We start from the raw sequence: 23,300 nt of genomic DNA, 5'->3' as shown, positions 1-23,300 counted from the left end.
TCGTTAGCTTATTGTAGACAAACTCATAAGTCTCAATACTCATTAGTTCGCGGCCAGAGTAGTAGTATTCGACTAAACCTGTTATGGGCCTGACTTAAAGATGCATGACTATCTTTGGCATCGGTTCTAAGTCCATATATATGAAAATACTCCTCTCCATACATGTACCTTCCTTGATCCTATTAACTTCTTGTGCCAGCTTGCTCGATTGTCGAGTACTTGATTATGTCTTAAACGATTAATCTCGATATTTTTATTTTATTCAAAATTTATTAAGAAGTTTCCCTAATTGGGCTGTAGACATGTGAACATATTCGAATATTTCATTTGGATATAATTAGAGTCTTGACTAGGCACGATGAAAGACTCATAGGCATATTTGACTTAGAGGTTCAGAATTAGCCCTAAAGGTCGCGATTCACTATAGAATGAGTACCATAATTCGATAACTTGAGACATACATGATTATGACTTAGGTGAGACTAGCATTTGACATATTTCAGTTTGATCCAGTGAGACTAAGAATTCTAAGTCTTCCTAAAGTTATTGGTTTTGGTTTAGGGTTTTCGACAAGTTAAATGATTTCCCGTTGTCGTAGAACTCATAAAAGTGTGTCATAACTCCCTAAGAGGATAGTAGAACCACTTGGACATAACCTAGGCCATGGAATATGGGATTTAAGGAAATCCCTAGGTCATTTGAGACATTACCAAAGAGGACCCAAGACCTAAATGTCGAAACCGATGATATTAACGATGTTCGGGCTTCCCGATCGCCATATAACGCATGAGTAAGCTTTGAAACTCTTAGATTTTCAAGATTAACACCTGCCACATCTAGAACAGAATGATGCCAAGAACTAATCCCATGCACATGGTTGAATCCTCAACTAAGGGTCACACACAACTTACAATACCAAAATCACTCGTTTTGACCAACACCGTAGCTTTTGAACATGATGATGTGTGGGTAGGGTTTTTGAAACCCTCAACCACGACTTTCTAGCCATAAAATACTTCTATACAACATGCAATCACCAAATAACAACATTCATGCAATTCTCAATCAACCTAGAGACGTAAGACTCCATAACCTAGTCACTTTGCATGGATTCATTAACTTCTTTAGGGTTGAAATTTAAAACAAAATTTAAAGGTTTTTTACATAGGAAATTCAATTATTAGAGTCCATAAATTATTTCTCCATACCCCAGTATATTTGAATATATTCTTGGTAAAAATCTAAATAAGAGAATAAAGATTTTCTCACAACCTACACAAGCTAATGTCCTCACTTAAGACATTGAGAGTTCAAGAGATAAAATAAACTAGGAAAAGCTTATTGATTGGAAATTAAAGAATATAACTATGATTAACATATCTTATAGATGTAAGAGCTTGGTTTGCATGCAAGCTTGGAGTGAAAAATGAAGGTCACTCTCCTCTTTGAGCAAAACGATGTGAAGGGGGCTGAAAGGAAGAAGACGTAGTTTTTTGTGTGAATATTGGTGGATTGGTGAGAGCATTCATCCACTTAGTGGCTTTATATATGAGAGGTGTGGGGGTTATGTGGGTGCTTAAGGGTGAATCACCCCTTAATGGTGACACATGTATGGACACATATCACCCTCTTGCACTAATCATGGATGCCTCGCCCTTAATTCTTGTTTAGTTTATATTTTTTGTGTGTGTTTTGAACGGGTGTGTTTCTTGCATTCTAAGACACCTTAAGACAAGTCTAAACATTAACTATATGAGTATTGATAATATTTCATACTCTCATAGAACTAACATGATCAACTAAAGGTTCTCCTAGGCAATCCAATCAAGAAGTTTACAATGAAAACCTAGTTTTTCCTAAGAAAATTATTCAACTACATTATACTTATGGGATTGAGACATCGACTCTCAATACTAATACAATTAAATCCTAATGACTTATCAAGAAGTCACACAAGTTATAAAGTCGCTTAGGCCATACAAATCGAGCTTTCGTAACGATAAACTTACCCAATAACAGGTAATCCTAAAATTTGGAAGGTTTTGCAACCAAGACCAAATTGGCTTATTTTCTTCATCCTCAACTCACATATAAACTTATTCATATACTATAAATATATTTATATAATTCCTTAATGAGAAATCAACTTCATCACTTCTCAACTAAGTCCCATTGATTGACTATTTGTCATTGAAGTAAGCTAGTCCTTACCCGAGTAACTCTTATAATAGATCTAGAGAATATATAAGTATTTTCTATCATTAACACAAACGTAAAAGCAAGCATATATTGACGCATATATCTACATATATCCTACTTATCCTATATCTACCTAAGGAGAGAGCTAAAAGGAGGGATGTGACATTTATGAAATAGAAGGAAATATAAAGTGCAAGATGCTATCAGAGTGGTTGAAATGGACGAGTATGGGGTGTTATATAAGGTAGCTCATATTATATAAAAGATAGTACAATCTTATCTTAGATGATTTGGGAATGTATGAAGGAGATCGATTGAAGTCTCAATAAGAGAGTAGATAAAATTAAGGTTACTCCAATTCCCAAAGGCATAATGAGGTCATGAAAGATCATAAGTGAAACAATAAAGAAATATTTAAAGATCAATATTTTGTCAATTAACATGATTTATAATACAACTTTTTATGTTTATCTCTTTGTGTTATCGTTAGTTTGGTGGTTTTCTGTGATGTTATCAACTTATCTTTATCCTATGTGGTTCTTTTTTATCTTTTTCCTGTGTATAATTGATGACCATTGGTGCATCCATGGACCCTTTGACTTAATAGCTAAAATGTTTCACTAGCTTTATGGTAGTGACTCCTGTGAATAATGACTATTTGTCCCTGAGGTCATGGGTTCGAGTCGCGGAGGCTCCCCTTTGTGGGGAATAAAATACTGTAGGAAGTATTTAAGCTGGTGGGTGACACGCTCAGTATATTCATGGGTCAGGTAGATCGCATGTCAGGACTGGGGTATTACCGTTGACACGGTTGGTATATTCATGGGCCTAGGGGGTCACATGTAGAACCAAGGTGTTACAATAAAAAGACGCCGTTTTTTTGTAACACCCTAGTTCTAACATGCGACCTCTTAGCCCCATGAATATACTGAGTGTGTCGCTCATTAAGTTTAAATACTCCCTACAGTATTTTATTCCCTTCCAAGGGGAGCCTTCCAAGACTCGAACCCGTTACCCCAGGGATAAATAGTCACTTTACCCATAAGTCGCTACCATTAATGACTATTTGTCTCTGAGATCATGGGTTCGAGTCGCAGAGGCTCCCCTTTGTAGAGAATAAAATACTGTAGGGGATATTTAAACTGGTGGATGACACGCTCAGTATATTTATGGGTTGGGAAGATCGCATGTCAGGACTGTGGTGTTACCGGTGACACGCACAGTATATTCATGGGCTCGAGGATCACATGTGAGAACCGAGGTATTATAATTGGTCTCAATCGAAGTGCATAAAACTGTAGCATTTACATTATTATTAATGAATCAACAAGTTACAACCAAATCTTCCTTGGTTGGTTAAGGTTCGACATTGCAACATATAATGTAGATAATATCATCTAAATTCATATAGATAATGAGAATAACGGTTCAATGTTCTACTCAATACATCACGCAAGAGAAAGATATTTCTTTATTTTCCTCTTATTTCATTGTCGTTTCTTTTTGTTTTATTACTTTCTTTATCTTTATATCCATGATAGCAAACGTAACCTCAATATATAAAGGGGAAAAGAAAAAAAGTAATGGCAAAAGTGGTAATGACATGGAAAGAGTGAAATGAATTTAAATTACATCTAGAGTGTAAAAAAAAACCCTCGGTCATACAAGAACACAAACATTAACTATAACTAGATCATAATAGATCTTAACAACTTAAAATATGAACCACTTCAACAGTTCTATGTTCAACAATCTCTAACAAATGGAGCATAGGCATCCAATAATCCTTAAAAGTGCGATTACAACAACCACTTTGTATAAACTTGGAAAGAATGCAACAACCTGAAAACAAAACGACAAATGGATTGCAAGCCTAAATTTTCTCCAAGATGGATATCATCGCAATGATACTATGTTGAAAATATAAGTTGAAGTATAGAATGAGAAAAGTGAATGCTCAAAATAATAATGTATATTGATGATGAAGTTTTTAGTATTTTTTAACAAAAGACATAACATTACCTCTTATTTATACTAATACTAGAGTCGTAATTAAAAAAGAAAAAAAATCATAAAATAGGATAATCTCAATCCTAAGATATCTTCTAAAAATATAAGAATATTCTCTTGATATCCCAACATTTTCTAGATATTCTCTATAAGATAATTTAAGACATTCAAGGATAATTCCATGTATTCTAATAAAAATGTTTAGCTAAACTTTCCCCTTATTAAAACTTGATTTAATACCCACTTAACGTATAACACTTGGATTCAGGTTTATGCTTAATTATTATGTTTTGGTTTTTCTGAATTATCTATTTGTACTTAGAAATAGACAACTTATTTGTATGAAATTGGATTGAGGAATGCATGAACAAATTATAGTTTTAGATTATGAAGTTAGAAACTCATCATGTTGATATAATTTCTAGATATAGATTTCCACTAATTGGTCATACTTGTGCATATGTGATATGGATAGCGAGTAGTAAATTCTAATCTCAACATTTTTATTCCACTAGTTTAATTGAATCAAGTTTTAGTTAGTAGTAGAATCAATCAAAAAAGTCCTTTTGAATTCAACAACTTTTTATATTTAATTGTGACACCTGATTTAGTATTTTAATTGACCAATTTATTGATTAGTAGTACAATATATTTATATTGTTTTTCTTATTTAATAATAAGACACTTGTTCTTGATATCCCTTAATTAGGGTGATAGTTGTTCTAACACTATAGCAATTTAAGTTGTATTCTTCTTACACTATCTGCTTAAACTAGAATGGACATGAGCATAACAATTTGAAAAAGTCATGTTTGCACACACTAAATATGAGCAAGAAGAGTTTAAGGGCTACCGGCATAAAATAAAATTAAAACAAATTCAGAAACTATTTCATAAACATGTGACAACAACGCTATAAAATAAGAGAAAATATACTGAAAGATGAGTCCCTCTTCTCCTACATAGCCAGCAAACTTTGAGAAATTAATATGATGATAATTTTTTTGAAGAACTAAATTTGTGACACATAATGTTTTTTGGAGTACCAATTGTATTAATAACACTTTTTTTATAGTGGTCTTACATTGGACCAGAAAAAAGTGCACCAAAATACAAATAACAATTCCTTCCATTGTTGCTTATTTCATTGGTATCATATGTTTTGAATTCTTTAAGGATGCAAAAGGCATTCTTGCAAAAATATATTGTTTATAACATTCTGTCACATACATAGGATAAGATTTAGCTGCTTGCTTTCTCAAAAGCAACATACTATACAAACGATAACAAAGATTATATGTACCTGAAAATTCTTGTATCAATGTCTCAAAATAATCATATTTCACCAAATAATAAAAAACAAATTATTTTATGTCTTTATAATATTTTTGTTAATTAGTTGATATTTTTAATTGAATTAGGACACGGTGAGACAAAAAATATTAGGACATGTGATCTCCATTTACAATAGATACCTCATGCGCTACCAATATTATTTACATAAACTAGACAATTCATAAAGCCATATGGTTTCAATTTGATTTGCTGACACCCTATGAACTTTTAACAGTGCTAGATGATTAAAGCATTAAAGTTTTTGTGTCGATCCTACCCTATTTTAAGTGCATGCTGAGGTGGTAATGACAAGTTGGAGAAAAAGGAGAGGGGTGTGTGTTCATACAGTGACACTATAAATAGTCTTGGTTCATGCATTATAAACACATTGGTCTCTTAAACCATTATAAGTTTCGTAGATTATTTGTTCTAAACATCATGAACCTTGAAAGTCTTCATTGTCTAGGCACCACAAACAACAGCACTAGTTGGCCAAGTTATGAGAGAATTGGCTACAATCCTATTGTGTGTGTTAATAAACATGAGGCTAGAATGATGATAAAGTGCTTGAGAATGTTGTGGAGGAAGATCAAGAGAGAAAAGAGGAGAATTTTCTGCTCTAGACATGTTGTTAATGTCCAATATGATCCAAGCTCCTACCTAAAGAACTTCGATGATGGTTATTCGACTGATTCTGATAGTTTTTCTCAGTCATTCTCTGCTAGATTTGCAGCACCCTCCATGGTTTTTTAGAAGAATGAAATGATGGATGAAAGAGTATTAGAGGTAAATAACAAGAACATGGTGCAATTTTGAGTTCTTCTGAACTCATTTTTTTATGAATTATGATAAGGGTTTAAACATCCGTTGTGCTCACCGTTATGGTAAGGTTTTAAACATCCGTTGCTTGAAGTCACAGTCAATTTCAAGCAAATGGACCTGATATAACCTCAATTGTGGCGGCAGTGTGATTCTGGTGACTAAGAAACCTTAACATATTGGTATTTGTAATGGTCACAGACCCATATTTAAAATTTGATTAGGATTTAATTGTACATAGGTTTAGGCTTAGCCATCATCTTGTTTGTCCTCTTTTGACTGCTACATGTTACAAAAGTAACGTTCTCAATGGTTTTTCCACTTTTGCCTTGCTCTTTTCTTCCTTTTCATCTTTTTCTTTTGTGTAATTGATGATAGAATTTCATACCATTGGTGCATCCACGGACCCATTGACTCCATATGTAAAACTTTTTAGTCAGCTTGGTCTCAATCCAAGTGCATAAAACTGTAGCATTATTGAAGAATTAACAAGTTATAACCAAAACTGTAAGATTTTTCCTTGGTTGGTTAAGGTTAGACATTGCAACATTCCCAATGGTAAAGCACACTTGGCTTTAGGAAGTTGATATGATTTTGTCCCAAGTTGTAGCGTAAAATAATTAACCTGAGATTGATTCGTTCCTGATTGCTTGATAAATATTAGCACATTGCGACATTCCCAAATGGTTTTACATAAAAAGCACATATAACCTCCAACTATAAGTTGATATCATTTCCTTCTTAGTTTGCTTAATAAATATAACCTGAGATAAAAAATTTATTTCCTCTTCCTAATAATGATTTTGTATTGCTTGAAGTTGAGCACTTGCCACTTAATCTTTATTTTAGACAGTGATATAAAATCGGAAATTTCATTAGAGCATGGAGATAAGAACCCTAAACCTAATAAAAACAATTTAGGGCTTATTATTATTATTAACGAGATTTGTAGTGTTGATCCGTTAATTAGGAACCATGCCCATTTTATATTGACTTATCTAGATAATAGTAATGATTAGGATTCAGCATTACTAATGATTAGGATTCATACCATTGATTCAAATTGCGCAGACATTACGTAATACGAATGCAATATTGCAGTTGTGGTGATCGTCATAACTGTATTATAATGCAATTTTGGTGTCACATTGAATCACCATGATGTAGTCATATTGGGTCGCAACACAACCGCGTCGAACTGCATTTGGGCCGCATCAGGCTACAAAGTAACCGCATCCGGTCACATCAAACCGTAACAATTTCAAAAATAATTTTTTACTCACAAAATATTTCATACCGCAACAGCCACAATCTTTATTACCCCGACCACAGTAATCATAATCACAATAACTATTACCACAATTTAAAAACAGTGATTGATACATACTATGTTATTAATGGATATTTAGAATTTTGGCAATGACACCCTTGTGACATGGGTTGTCTCTTGAGATTTGGGTGGTTGTAGCAAACAGAAAGAGTTGGCTTTGTGTTTAATATATTTTCTGTGCAGGCTTAATTTGTTGAATGTAGCTACCAATATTATCTGCACACATAATATAGTTTTATTTCAGCCTATTTAGGAGTTGATTTTTAATTTAGAGGGGAATGAAGAGAAATAAAAAAATTTGGAGTTATCTCATCAACATTTTTCATGACTCTCTAGATTTCTCTCATAAGCTCAGCTCGTAAATAAACCCTCGGTGGAAGCATTGTTTTTGGATCAAAGGTTTTGATATGACAGTGATGTTTGTCAAAAATAGAGGCTTCACAACTAGGGGTACAAAGTAAGGAACATAAAGGGTTCAGCAAGTAGGCTTTGTTTGGAACATGTTCTTTTATTTGAAATGAAGGTAAAAGGGTGAAGAGAGACTAACATGTTGTGAAGAAAATCTATATAATTTTGGGCATTTATTATTTAGTTATGATGAAATTCTTGTACAATTCCAAAAAATATAATGTAATTATTTTTTACTTAGGAAGCTTACATATGTTATGTCATTTCCAAGGTAATGAGGTTGAAGAAGCTAAAAATTGAAGAAGACTTGTGGAAAAGTTAGCATTGGTCTCTCGCCTAAGCTAGAGAACCTCACTCAAGCTAGAAAAGAGCTAAAAGAGCCAACCTTCCTGGAGACTTCTCACCTAAGCCATAGTTGTCACTCAAGCGAGAGGATCATGGGTAAAAAGCCAAGCCTACTAGAGACCTATCACCCAAGCCATAACTGCCGCTCAAGCTAGGAGAGTTTCTTCATGTTGAAATCTGCTATCTCACTTGAGCGAGAATCTCTAGCTTGAGTGAGAATCTCTAGCTTGAGCGAAAGGCAAAAATTCTGAATTAGATAAAGGCGGTTGCACGAATGTGAGGGGGTTACCATTAATCTTGAAGCAACTTTTCATGTTTTTTAGATAAAGAAACACGAGGGAGAAGGGGAGAGAGTTGTGGAAATAAATTTAGATCTGGGTCTCTTGTATTTTATACTGTTTAATCTTTGTAATGCGTGGGATGAGCCTCTCAGTGTTGGAATTGAATGTAATCTTCTAACTCTTGTATTAACTGGATTCAATTCGAATATGTTTCAATTATTTTGATTTTGGAAATTTTATCCTTTTCTTAATGCTTGATTCTAAATAGTTATTAGATTCTTGATCTTGGATTTAAGTTCAACTAGGAAGTGAAACTTAGAATCGAATCTGGATAACCTTTATTGATGTATCATTGATCTAGGAATAGACAATGATGCTTATACATTAGACTTAATGCTAGATAATTTGTTAAATAACCAAGGAATTGATATTTGATGAATTATTTGAGGATTTTGTAATCAAGGAATTGATACAGATAATTCAAAGATGTTGCATCAAGATCTATAACTTCAGAAATTTTATAGAATTGAATCTAAGGGTTACAAAGAGGATGAATGATGAAAGTCAATCCCAACCATTTTAAATTTACATTAGAAAAACACTTTTAATTAACTGTTTTAGATAAACTCAATTCAATGAACATCATCAATTCAAATCCTTGTACATATGTACTCATTCTAACTTTTTACCGGTTTGCTCTCTGAGAACGATATCCAAGTATTTATCGGTTTTGTTACTTAAACGATACGGTTCACTTGTCGTACACAAAAACCTCAACAATGCATTTGTTATGGACACATTGTGCCATTGTGGTTGGGTTGAATAATTTTTTGAATTCATAACTACATCAAAAAGACTATTCATTTTTTAGCCACAAGTATCAAAGAGATAATTAATAGTGTTACAACATTGAATATCACTATATAATGGAGCAAGATGTTCATATTAAGCCAAAATCATAACACACTCTACTTTGCATACATAATGCATCACTAACATGATAGGCAATAAATCAAAAAGCTATACACACTCAGTGCAGTAGAAGTAGAGAAAGAGAATTAGAGAGAATGAAATGTATTGAATGAGTAGAATCAATCTTGTTATATTGAAAAATATATTGATTATCAATTGCAACATTCATCATCATTGAAATGTACATATGCTATTTATAGCTCCAAGTTTTAACTACATTACTCAAAATAGTAAGTAAATAACCTAACTATATTAACTGTCTGATTAATTAATTAACCATACTCATTAATCAATTAACGAGTCTAGCAGAGAGAATTATAATTTTCTCAATACTCTCTCTTACTTTAAACTAGCTAGACTAATAACTCCAATCTTATGTCTAAGTTCTCCAAACCTTCCATTCTTCAATGGTTTAGTAAGGACACCAGTCAATCGATCTTTAGATTTTCCAAACTCTAACTTTACCTTCCCTTTGCTCACTTGATCTCTTATGTAATAGAATATGGTTTCTATATGCTTGCTCCTACCACGAGCCACTGGATTTAAAGCAAGGTTAATTGCAGACTTATTGTCCACCATTAACAGTATTCCATTTTTTTTTTATCTACAACTCTTCTTATAAAGCCTTCATCCAAACAGCTTAACATAAACACATACAAGCTGTTATGTATTCAACTTCACAGGAAGACAATGCTACAACATCTTGCATTTTAGAACATCAAATTGTAGGAGCATCATTAAAGTTGAATAGATAGCATGTTGTGCTTTTCCTATCCATCTTATCACCACACCATTTTGCATCAGAGAAACCAACTAACTTCATGTTGTTTTTACTGTTTTGGGTTGTTGGAAATACAATTTTAAAACCAATTGTCCCTTTCAAATATCTTATCACCCTCTTCACTGCAACTAAATGAGTTTATTTAGGTTCTTCCATAAATCTACTCACTAATCACACTCCATATGCAATATCAGGTCTAGTATTGCATATATACCTTAGTGAGCTCATCATCTGTCTAAACAAGGTCTTATCAATTTGTGTTCTCTTCAGCTTGGTCAACAAAGCTTCCAATTTTTGCAGGGGTTGAGACTATATTAAAATCCACCATGTTAAATCTTTTTAGTACATCAGTAGTATACTTGATCTGATGCATGAACATCCTTTGATTTGTTTTCTTGAATTTAATACCAAGAAAGTATGCTAGATGTCCAAGGTCACTCATATCAAATTCAGCTTGCATTTGTTGTTTAAATGTTGAGATATCTTTGAGATTCTCTCTAGTAATCAACAAGTCATCTACATAGAGGCATACTATGAGTTGATGGCTCTGTACTTAGACACCATGGTCAGTTGTGCACTTCACAAAACCAAGTTGCAACATACATGTATCTATCCTCTTATTCTATAGCCTTGGAGCTTGCTTAAGTCAATACAAGGCCTTATGCAGCTTGTATACCAACTCTTCTTTGCCTTTAGTTTCAAATCCTAGTAGTTGTGACATAAACACCTCTTTGTCTAGAGGTTCATTCAAAAATGCAGACTTCACATCCATTTGATGGATTTCCCAAGACTTGAAGCTAGCTATAGCAATCACTAGCCTCACTATCTCAAGTCTTGCTATTGGATTAAATATCTCATCATTAGCAAGACCTTGTTTTTGTAAGAATCTTTTTTCCATTAACCTTGCATTGTACTTGGAGACCTCTCCACTTGGATTCAACTTGGTCTTGTATACCCACTTCACAACTATAGCTTTCTTTCCTCTTGGCAATTGAGTTAGACTCCAAGTGTTATTTCTTTATATAGATCCCAATTCTTCCTTTGTTGCCTCAACCCAATGTGTTTGGTTCAAAGCATCTTCCATATCTATTGGTTTCATCTCAATAGACAATGTCATATGCACAATGCCATATGCACAACGCCACCATCTATATTGATTGTTCAATCAGAGAACATCTCATAGTTACAACCTGCGTTGATTGTTGAATCAGAGAACACCACAAAGTCACCACTTGGTTGTAATGGTCTCACCAATGCCACTTTCATTAGTCTCTTCAAATTGCAGCAGGGTCTCTCGGCCTTTTTCAGAACTTCTAATGTTCCAATTCCAATATTGATCTTCATCAAATTTCAAGTCCTAGCTCACCATCAACTTATTCTGTTTAGGATCACAAACTCTATAGGCACCAGTTGAGTGATAGCCCAAAAATATGAGTTTTTCACCCCTATCATCCAACTTTCTCCTCCTAGCTTCAAGCACATGCTTGTAACTGATAGAACCAAACACTTTGAACTGGCTTACATTAGGTTTGAGTCCAGTCCAAGCTTTTTCAGGAGTTTTCTCATCTAGCCTCTTAGTTGGACATCTATTGAAAATGTACACTGTAGTAGAAACAACTTCCCCCAAACATCTTAGGCAAATTCTTTGTTTTTAGCATACACCTAGCCATATTGAGTATGGTTCTGTTTGCCCTTTTAGCTGTTCCATTTTGTTGAGGTGCATATGGAGCTATGACTTCATGAGTGATCCCTTCCTTGATCTAGAAATCATGAAAATTTACTGATACATATCTTCCAACTCCATATGATCTCAACAGTTTTATGTTGGCCTCACTTTGTTTTTCAGCTTGTGATTTGAACCTTTTGAATATCTCTAGAACCTCACTCTTCTTATTGATAAGATAGATCCATAATTTTCTAGTATGATCATTTATAAAGGTCACAAAGTACTTATTTCATCCAATAAAGTTTTCTTAAAAGGATCCACAAACATATGAATAAACTATCTCCATAGACTTCTTTGATTTTGTAGGAACATGTGAGACAAAGGAGTTCATTGTCTGCTTGCTTGAGAGGAACTCTTCATATAGGTTTTCTGGTGCTTTGGTGTGTGGCAGACTAGTCAAAGTCCATCCCTTTCAAGCAAATCTAAACTCTTAAAGTTTAGATGTACATACCGTTTGTGCCACAGCCAAGTATTATTCTCAATTATTGATTGAAAACACTTTTGATCACTGATATGTATGCCAATCTTGAATGTTCTATTGGCAGAGAGTGGAGTCTTCAAGATATTGAGCTTGTTTTTATCAAACACTTTGAGCATGCCATCATTCATCTCCACTGTATAACCCTTTTCTAGTAATTACCCAAGGCTGAGTATGTTAGTCTTCATCTTTGGAACATATAGAACATTGGAAATGCATGCTTTGTTCCCATCTTTTCTCTGGATCATTACCTTGCCAATTTCTTCCGTTGAAAGTGCATTTAGGTCATAAAACTTGACTTTGCTCTTTGTTGATTCATCAAGTGTTGTGAACCACTCTTTCTTGCCTATCATGTGGTTGGAGCATCCAGTATCAAGATACTAGAAGTTACCACTTTCATCACTATTCTTAACAGTAGCCATAAGCAATTAGTGATCATCATCATCAAATTCTTCATTTTCTACCAATCTTGCTTCTTCATCTTTCTTTTCTAGCAATCTTTTGGACTTGCATTCTGCTGCATAATGTCCATAGTTTCTGCAATTGTAGCATTGCACCTTTCTTTTATCAAACTTTCTTCTGCATGTTGATCCTTTTCTTTGATCATGTTGCAGACAGTTTGAATTGTTTGATTTATGAGATGAAGAATCATGCTCATACTTGTTCCATCTCTCCTTTTTCTTTTTCTTTTTTCATTGTTCAGATTACTTCTTGAATGATTATGCTTGGTATGTATGATCTTCATTCTTTTCTTAGTATCTCTCCTTTAGCCTATGTTCATGAGCTTCAACAGAGCTTTGAAACTCATCAAGCTTATAATATTCAAGTTCTTTGGATTCATCTATTGCCACAACAATATGATCATACTTAGGAGTTAATGTCCTGAATATTTTTTTCAATCATAGATTGTTCTTTCACCACTTCTCCACACAATTTCATCTTGTTTGTGAGTTTGAGAGTCTTGGTGAAGTAGTCTTAAATAGCTTCATTTTCTTCCATTTGAAGGACTTTATACTTTCTTCTCATGGTTTGAATCTTCACTTTCTTCAACTTTGCAGCCCCTTCATAGCTTTTCTCCAAGTTCTTCCATGCTTCCTTTGTTGTCTTGGCACCAGCAACTCTTTCAAAATTAGCTCCATCAACATATTGATGGATTAGAAATAAGGCTTTGCAATCCTTCTTCTTGGATTCCATATAGATTGTTCTTTGAGCCTCATTTGCATTTTCACCAATATCTTCATACCCATTCTGCACATTTTCATACACTTTTTGGAATCTAAAGATTGTCTTCATTTGGATTCTCCATCTATCATAATTCTTGGTGTCAATAATTGGTAGTGTGATTACAAACCCATTGTCATTAGTCATCTTGAGTCTACACTTTCGTCAGCCTCTTTTCTTCCTTGCTTCAGCAACTTTTCCCTCTTCTACACAGCCCAAGATCCATACAGAATCTTGCTCAATCCTGCTCTTGATACCATTATTAAGCCAAAATCATAACACACTCTACTTTGCATACACAATGCATCAGTAACATGATAGGCAAGAAACCAAAAAGCTATGCACACTCACTGCAGTAGCAGAAGAGAAAGAGAATTAGAGAGAATGAAATGTATGGAATGAGTATAATCAATCTTGTTGTATTGGAAGATGTATTGAATATTAATTACAACATACATAATCATTGAAATGTACATATGCTATTTATACCTCCAAGTTTTAACTACATTACTCAAAATAGTAAGTAAACAACCTAACTATATTAATTGTCTGATTAATCAATTAACCATACTCATTAATCGATTAATGAGTCTAGCCAGGAGAATTACAATTTTTTTCAATATTTCCCATATATATTTTATTCATATGTAAGACTTGAACTCAAATTTTATTTAAACGAAAACTATTATATGATTTGACTTTCATTTTAAAAACAACAAAAGTGTAGCTTATCGTAGAAAAGATAGTAGAATTTCATCTTAGATGATTTGACCATTTATGAAGGAGATCCATTGGAGTCTCAATAAAAAGGATAAATCAATTTAAGGTTATTCCAATTTACAAAGACAAAATGAGGTCATGAAAGATCATAAGCATTTAATTCATTTAGATAATGAGAATAAGGGTTCAATGTTCTACTTGATATATCAAGCAAGAGTAAAGACATATCTTTACTTTCATCTTATTTCATTGTCTTTTCTTTTTTATTTTATTAGTTTCATTGTCTTTATATCCTTGGTAGCAAACGTAACCTCAATATATAAAGGGGAAAAGAAAAAAGTAATGGCAAAAGTGGTAGTGACATGGAAAGAGTGAAATTTGTGTGTATTCTACATGTAAGTGGTAAGTGCATTTCACACTCATCGCAAGTCTTGAGACAACAATAGCTACTAACTCATTTAAATGAATAAGGATTTCATCAACATGGGGATATTCTTCTTCTGTGAAACTTCAACGTATAAATGTATATACAATCTAATAAAAATAATGCATAACTTCTATGCATGATTTTCAATAAATACGCAATTAAAGGCCACATTTTGAATGGTACAACTTATTCTCAAGTTGTCGCTCAAGCCTCAAAGTATTGTCAAAGTTTTATTTAACTTGTACTCCTCAAATAATGTATTTATATCATTCGCTAGCATTTACGTGTAAAAAATTATAATTTGATTTTCAATTCTTATGTTATTTATATTTAATGGTAGATAATGGACTATTTTTTGTTGGGAGGTTGAAACTTTGAAGTTTGCAAATAAGTCATTCATATATTTGCTTTTATATGTTGATGACATGTTGATCGCATGTAAGAACATGTCAGAAATTAGAAACTTGAAAGCTCAATTGAGCTCAGAGTTTGAAATGAAGGACTTAGAAGCTGGAAAGAAAATTCTGGGAATGGAGATTCAGATGGATAGAAAAGAGGGTACACTCTTTCTATCACAAAAGAAGTACATTGAGAAAGTGTTGGAACGCTTCGACATGCAAAATGTTAAACCAGTCACTACTCCAATGGCGACTCATTTCAAATTTTCAATGGCCTTGTGTTCACAAACTGAGAATGAAAAAGAGGAGATGTCAAGTGTACCTTATGCTAGTACGGTTGGCAGTCTCATGTATGCCATGGTGTGCACTAGACCAAATATTGCACATGTAGTAAGTGTGGTAAGCAGATATATGGAAAATCCTAGTAAAGTTTACTGGAAGGCTGTGAAGTGGATTATGCGTTACCTGAAATGTACCATAAATATAGGACTTTTGTATGGTAAAGTCAAAGATGTTGGAAACAAGATCACTGTATATGTTGACTCGGATTATGCTGGAGATCTAGATAAGCGAAGATCGCTCACGGATATGTATTTACATTGTGTGGTTGTACTATTAGTTGGAAAGCAAAACTACAATCAATTGTTGCTTTGTCTACAACTGAAGCAGAGTACATCGCAGTAACAGAAGCTGTAAAGAAAGCCATTTGGGAGAGAGGTCTAATTGAAGAGTTGGGTATACAACTCGAAGAAACAACCATCTATTGTGATAGCCAAAACAAAAAATCCAATGTATCATGAAAAAACTAAGCATATTGATGTTGGATGCACTTTATCAGAGACATAGTGGAAAGATGGTTTGTTAGAGTGGAGAAAATACTCACTGTAGATAATCCAGCGGACATGATGACGAAGCCAGTTCCAACTACCAAGTTCAGACATTGTCTAGACTGATTAATATTCAGAATCTCTGGTGAACATGAAGAAGAGTATCAGGAGAATAACTATGATAGTTTTTTAGCCAATGTGGAGATTTATTGAATACTGGCTTAAAGAAAGAAATGATGAAAAGACTTTCTTGAGCCAAACAAAAAAGGAGGAACTAAAGATCATCTTGAAGAAAGGGAGAATTTCTAGCCAAGTAAAAAGAAGTGACTATGGTGAAACCAACATTAATGCTATTTTCCTTTGGCTACATAATCTTCAAGAGCTTTGACAATAAATAGGAGTGCTTCATGTCATTGTAACACACCAAATACTTAGCTTAGTGCATATTCTCTCTTCTTGTTCTCTTGTTCTAATTGTGTAAGAAATACTTGAGTGAAAGTGAAATTGGGAGTACTTGAGTTTTGGGAAGTAAGTGAAACACTTGTAGTTATTTTTTATCATAGTGGGATAATCTTTGTTTCTCTTCAGCTGTGGATATAGGCAAATTGTTGAACCACATTAAATTCTCGGTATCATTTTATCTATTATATTTTCTCCATGGATCTTCCGCTCCAACAACATGAATTGAACCGAAGCGATTAATTAGAGTAGAGACTGAAAACAAAGATAAAATTAAAATTTGTGGTTAATGGCTACTATATTGTAAATTGCTCACAATGTAAGAAAATTGCAATTTGTAGTGAATATTCATATTGTCGGCTAAAAACGGTGAAGAAAAAGTTTTATTTTTATTATATCGTTCATCTCTCATAATGTTACCTACAACAAATTTGAAGCCTTTGTAGTCTACTCTTTGTATTTATGATGCCACTTAGTCTTCTGTAACAAAATTTCAATCTTTATACCAAAAACTATTCAGAATTTTAAGGAATCACTTTTAAGATTTGATTTTCCATCGAAAAATTATAAGATCTGACCACAACAGTTTGAGGAAGTTACTATAAACGTCATAATGTTTTCATGCAAAATTGAAAGCTTCAATTGGTTTGCATTGAGCATTAAACATCACCCTAGCTATCATTTGGGAGCCCATTGAGAAATTTTATTCTTAACTCAATAGCAATGTTGTTATACACAAGCGACCAGAACTCTTCAGGGCTATGTTGGATTTTTCTCTTGAATATATACTCTAGAATGTACTCTTCATGAGAATTTGTGTATTAAAGCTTTTTTTTCCTTGATTGAGTATATGTATTGGTTTTTTATTTAATAAACACTTGTTCTTGACATCTAGTGATAGTTATTCTTGTTGAAAATGTAATTCAAAATTCAGTTAAGTTGGTTGTGGCTTACTATAAATAGCCTATGATTCTTTCACAATGATATACATATCCAATAATACAAAGCCACTCTATCTACTCTTCCATATACACGTTTTCTTTTATTGCAAGTAACCTCCTTCAATCTTCTTTATTCTACTTCCTTCACTTCTTGCATTCTTTTCCATTTTCGGGTTTCACATTCATTGTTCTAACAAAATTGGTATCAAGAGCTAGGTTGAAAGATCCAAGAACTCACTCTAATCTTGATCAATCACCCTCGAAAGCAATGGGACAAAACAGTGGCAATTTCCCAGCAAATCTTCCAATCCTAGATGGAAAGAATTGGAACTGATGGAGAGTGCAAATGAAGGCACTAATGGAGTATCAAGATGTAGATGAGATTGTTGAGCAAGGATTGGAAACCATTGTTGTAGATGCAATAGAAGAACAAAGGAAGCTATACAAGGAGAACAAAAGGAAGGATTGCAAGGCAATGTTTCTCCTACAACAATATGTAGATGAAGCACACTTTGAAAAGATTTCTGGTGCTGGAAATTCAAATGAGGCATGGTTGATTCTTCAAGCTTGCTACCAAGGTGTTGAACAACTAAAGAATGTGAGGTTGCAAACTCTTAGACGCCAATATGAGTTGATGCAGATGGAGACTAATGAGAGAGTGAATCAATTCTTTAACAGAATTGTAACACATACCAATGCAATGAAGGCATGTGGAGAGAAAATCAGTGATCAATCCATCATTGAGAAGATCTACGCACTTTAACACCAAACTTTAACCATATTGTAGTGGCAATTGAGGAATCCAAGAAAGTTAAAGACTTGAAGGTCGAGGATCTTCAAGGATCTCTTCATGCACATGAGCAAAGACTCATTGAAAGATCCATTGGAAAACCTGTTGATCAGTCTTTACAAACTCACTTCATAGAGATAAGGAGCTTTGGTGGAAGAAATGGATTTCGAGGAAGAGGTGGAAAAAAAGAATTTAGAAGTGGAAATCACAAGAATTTTCAGCATAGGGATCAAGAAAGAATTGATCATGACAAACCAGAAAACTCAGCAAGAAGACGAAGCCTAAATCAGTGGAAAGGTGGAAGAAGATCAATAGATAAAAAGAAGGTGAGATGCTTTAACTGTAACAGAACATGTCATTTCTTAAATGAATGCAAAGCTCATCTTGGTCAAAGTGATGGTAGAGGCAAGCAACATAATGAAGCATATATGGTTAAAGAAGAAATTGAGGCTGAAGTGGATGACCAACATCTCTTACTCATGATGGTTACAAATCAGGTTAGCAAGAACAATGACATTCGGTACATAGACTCTGGATGCTCTAGTCATATGACTGGTCACAGAGACTGGCTAGTTAACTTTGATGAAAAGAAGAAGAGCAATGTTAGATTTGCTGATAATAGAGTCATCCAAGCTGAAGGCACTAGTGATGTATTGATAAACAAAAAGGATGGCGGACATGCTATGATCACAGATGTGCTCTATGTGTCAAACATGAAGAGCAATTTGATTAGCATGAGACAACTATTGGAGAAAGGTTTTTCAATAGAACTACTCAATGGTTCATTGGAAATTTATGATCAAAATAAGAAACTAGTAATGAGGGAAACAATGGCTTTAAATAGGACCTTCCAAATCAGTCTTGTAGCTGTGGAATCTCAATGTCTTTCTGCATTATCATTAACAAAAGACTCTTGGTTATGGCATATGAGGTTTGGACATCTTAATTTCAGAGATTTGAGTCTACTAAGATATGGAGAAATGGTTGTATGTCTGCCCTCAATTCAACTTCCAAAGAAGATGTGTGACAATTGCCTTGTAAGCAAGCAACCTAGATCCTCATTCAGCTCATACACACCTTCCAAGGCAAATGAACTTCTACATGTGGTATACTCTAATGTGTGTGGGCCACTTGACACCCTTTCCTTGGGAGGAAGTAGGTACTTCATTAAATTTGTAGATGAGTTGAGCAGAAAAGTATGGTTGTATTTGATGAAGACTAATAGTGAAACATTCTCAGTATTCAAGATGTTCAAAGCCTTGTTAGAAAATCAATCATGGAAACACATAAAAATACTAAGGACAGATGGTGGAGGAGAGTTCAATTCAGGAGAATTTGAACAGTTTTGCAAGGAACAAGAAATTGTGCATGAGGTGACTTCCCCCTATACACCTCAACACAAAGGGATAACAAAAAAGAGAAATAGAACCATAATGAATATATTTAGAAGCATGCTAAGAAACAAGGAACTCTCACATGATTTCTAGGGAGAAGCAGCATCTACTACAGCCTACATACTGAACAGGTGCCCAACTAAAATACTTGAGGGTCAAGTCCTTGAGGAAGCATGACCAGGAACCAAACCATGTGTTAAGCATTTGAGGATTTTTGGTTCTCTATGCTATAAATACATACCAGACTAGAGGAGGAAAAAACTTTATGATAAAGGTGAAGCTAATATCTTCTTAGGCTACAACAACACTGGATCCTACAAGCTGTATAATCCTGAGACAAAACAGGTGGTGTTCAACAGGGATGTGTGTTTTGATGAAGTGAATTCATTGAAAGAACTAAGGAAAAATCCCAGTCCTTTGGCAAAACTGCACATTGATTGGGAAGTTAATAACATTGAGCCAACTAAGGGAAGCATAGAGACAACTACCTCAACTCAACAAGAGAGTACAAGATCAACAAGAGCAAGGAATCCACCTCCTTGGTTATCAGACTATGTTCTAAATTCTGATGATGTAGTGAGTCAGGAAAGAGATATTGTGCAACACATGGCTTTGTTTGCTGATACAAAACCTATTAGCTTTGAAGAAACTATAACCAGTAGTACTTGGAGAGCAACCATGCAATAAGAGATCAAATCCATAGAGAAGAACAACACTTGGGAATTGGTGGACTTACCTGCTAAGAAAAGGCCAATAACAGCCAAGTGGATCTTCAAAGTCAAGTGAAAGCCTGATGGCACTATAGCTAAACACAAAGCAAGGCTTATAGCTAAAGGGTTTATGCAAAAAGAAGGGCTTGACTACTCTGAAGTCTTTGCACCACTGGCTAGATTGGAGACAATAAGACTTGTAGTTGCACTAGCTAGAAAAGATGGAACTTGTGGCAATTGGATGTTAAGTCTGCTTTCCTAAATGGCCCTTTGGAGGAACTGATATATGTGTTTCAGCCACCTGGTTTCATTAGCAAAGGAAATGAGAATAAGGTGCTCAGATTAAAGAAAGCACTCTATGGGTTGAAGCAGACACCAAGAGCATGAAACAAAAGAATTAATAAATTCCTCTTTGCATCTGGTTTTCAGAAATGTGCAGTGGAGTATGGTGTTTACATTAAGTCAATAAACCAGCATTGTGATGCATTGTTTATTTGCTTGAATGTGGATGACTTGCTAATAACAAGTAGCAGCCAACAGGGAATTGGGAAGTTGAAAAGAAGCCTAAAGGGTGAGCTTGAAATGACTGATTTAGGAAGACTAGCATACTTTCTTGGTCTGGAATTTAACACACTAAGACAGGGTTATTCATGCACCAAAGGAAGTACCTACTTGAAGTATTGAGCAAATTCAATATGACGAATTGTAGCTCTTCAGAAACACCAGCTGAGATGAATATGAAGTTGTTGTGGATGCATCTATGTATAGGCAAATTGTGGGAAGTTTGAGATTCAAATGTTTCGAATTCTTAAGGTTGCATAAGGCATTCTTGCAAAAATATATTGTTTATAACATTCTGTCACATCAAATACATAGGATAAGATCTAGCTGCTTGCTTTTATTCATTGTAGCTTTCTCCAAAGCAACTTACTATACAAACGACACCCCATGTGCTACCAATATTATTTACATAGTACACTAGACAATTCACAAAGTCATATAGTTTCAATTTGATTTGCTGACACCCTAAGAACTTTTAACAGTGCTAGATGATTAGAGCATTAAAGTGTTTGTGTCGATCCTACCCTATTTTAAGTGCATGCTGAGGTGGTAATGACAAGTTGAAGAAAAAGGAGAGGGGTGTGTGTTCATACAGTCACACTATAAATAGTCTTGGTTCATGCATTATAAACACATTGGTCTCTTAAAACCATTATAAGCTTCCTAGAATATTTGTCGTAAACATCATGAACCTTGAAAATCTTCATTGTTTGGGCACCACAAAAAACAGCACTAGTTGGCCAAGTTATGAGAGAATTGGCTACAATCCTATTGTGTGTGTTAATAAAAATGAGACTAGAATGAAGATAAAGCGCTTGAGAAAGTTGTGGAGGAAGATCAAGAGAGAAAAAAGGAGAATTTTCTGCTCTAAATACGTGGTTAATGTCCAATATGATCCAAGTTCCTATCTAAAGAACTTCGATGATGGTTATTCCACTGACTCTGATAGTTTTTCTCAGTCATTCTCAGCTAGATTTGCAGCACCCTCCATGGTTTTTTAGAAGAATGAAGTGATGGATGAAGGAGAATTAGGGATAAATAACAAGAGCAACAAGGTGAAATTTTGAGTTCTTTTGGACTCATTATTTGATGCATTATGATAAGGTTTTAAACATCCCAAAAACTTGATGTTACAGTCAATTTTTGGCAAATGGGATTGATATAATCTCAATTGTCATCGTGGTGTGATTCTGGTGACTAACAAAACTTCAACATATTGGTATTTGTAACGGATGCAGACCCATATTTAAAACTTTGATTATGATTTAGTTGTACATACGTTTAGGCTTAGCCATCTTGCTTGTCCTCTTTTGACTGCAACATGTTATGAAAGTAAAGTTCTTTATGATTTTTCCACTTCTTTATTATGTCTTGCTCTCTCTTCCCTTTCATCTTTTTCCTTTCTGTAATTGATGATAGAATTTCATACCATTGGTGCATCGATGGACCCTTTGACTCAATAGCTATAACTTTTTAGTCAGCTTGGTCTCAATCAAAATGCATAAAACTGTAGCATTTACATTATTATTAAAGAATTAACAAGTTACAACCAGATCTCTAGGATTTTTCCTTGGTTGGTTAAAGTTAGATACTGCAACATTCCCAATGATAAAGCACACTTGACTTTTGGAAGTTGATATGATTTTATTCCAAGTTGTAACATAAAATAATTAACCTGAGATTTATTTGTTCCTGATTGCTTGCTAAATATTAGCACATTGCAACATTTTTTAACTTAAATAAAAAACACATTTAACCTCCAACTATAAGTTGATATAATTTCTTCTTGGTTTGCTTAATAAATATAACATGAGATTAACGTTTTTAATTCCCCCCGTAATAGTGATTTTATATTGCGTGTGATTGAGCACTTGCCACTTCATCGTTATTTTTCCTCATAATATTGAGATAGGAAGCTAGAAATGTAAGTTTAGAAATACATTAATTTATATAAGCATAAAATAAGATAGAGTATATATATTAGTGCAAATTTAGAAAGAGATGCACAAATCCTACACTTTATGTGAAAATTAGAAATCATACCATATTAAAAGTCATATGGATTTATTTTGGGCCAATCATATAAAACAATTAGGAATAGGAGATGTAAACTTCAAGAACACCAATTAGAGTGAACGAAATAGAGGAGAATATCATGTATTATATGT

The sequence above is a fragment of the Lupinus angustifolius genome, unplaced genomic scaffold (assembly GCF_001865875.1).
Source record: "Lupinus angustifolius cultivar Tanjil unplaced genomic scaffold, LupAngTanjil_v1.0 Scaffold_6_183, whole genome shotgun sequence".
In the NCBI taxonomy this organism is placed as follows: Eukaryota; Viridiplantae; Streptophyta; class Magnoliopsida; order Fabales; family Fabaceae; genus Lupinus; species Lupinus angustifolius.
This window is presented reverse-complemented; position numbering follows the sequence as displayed.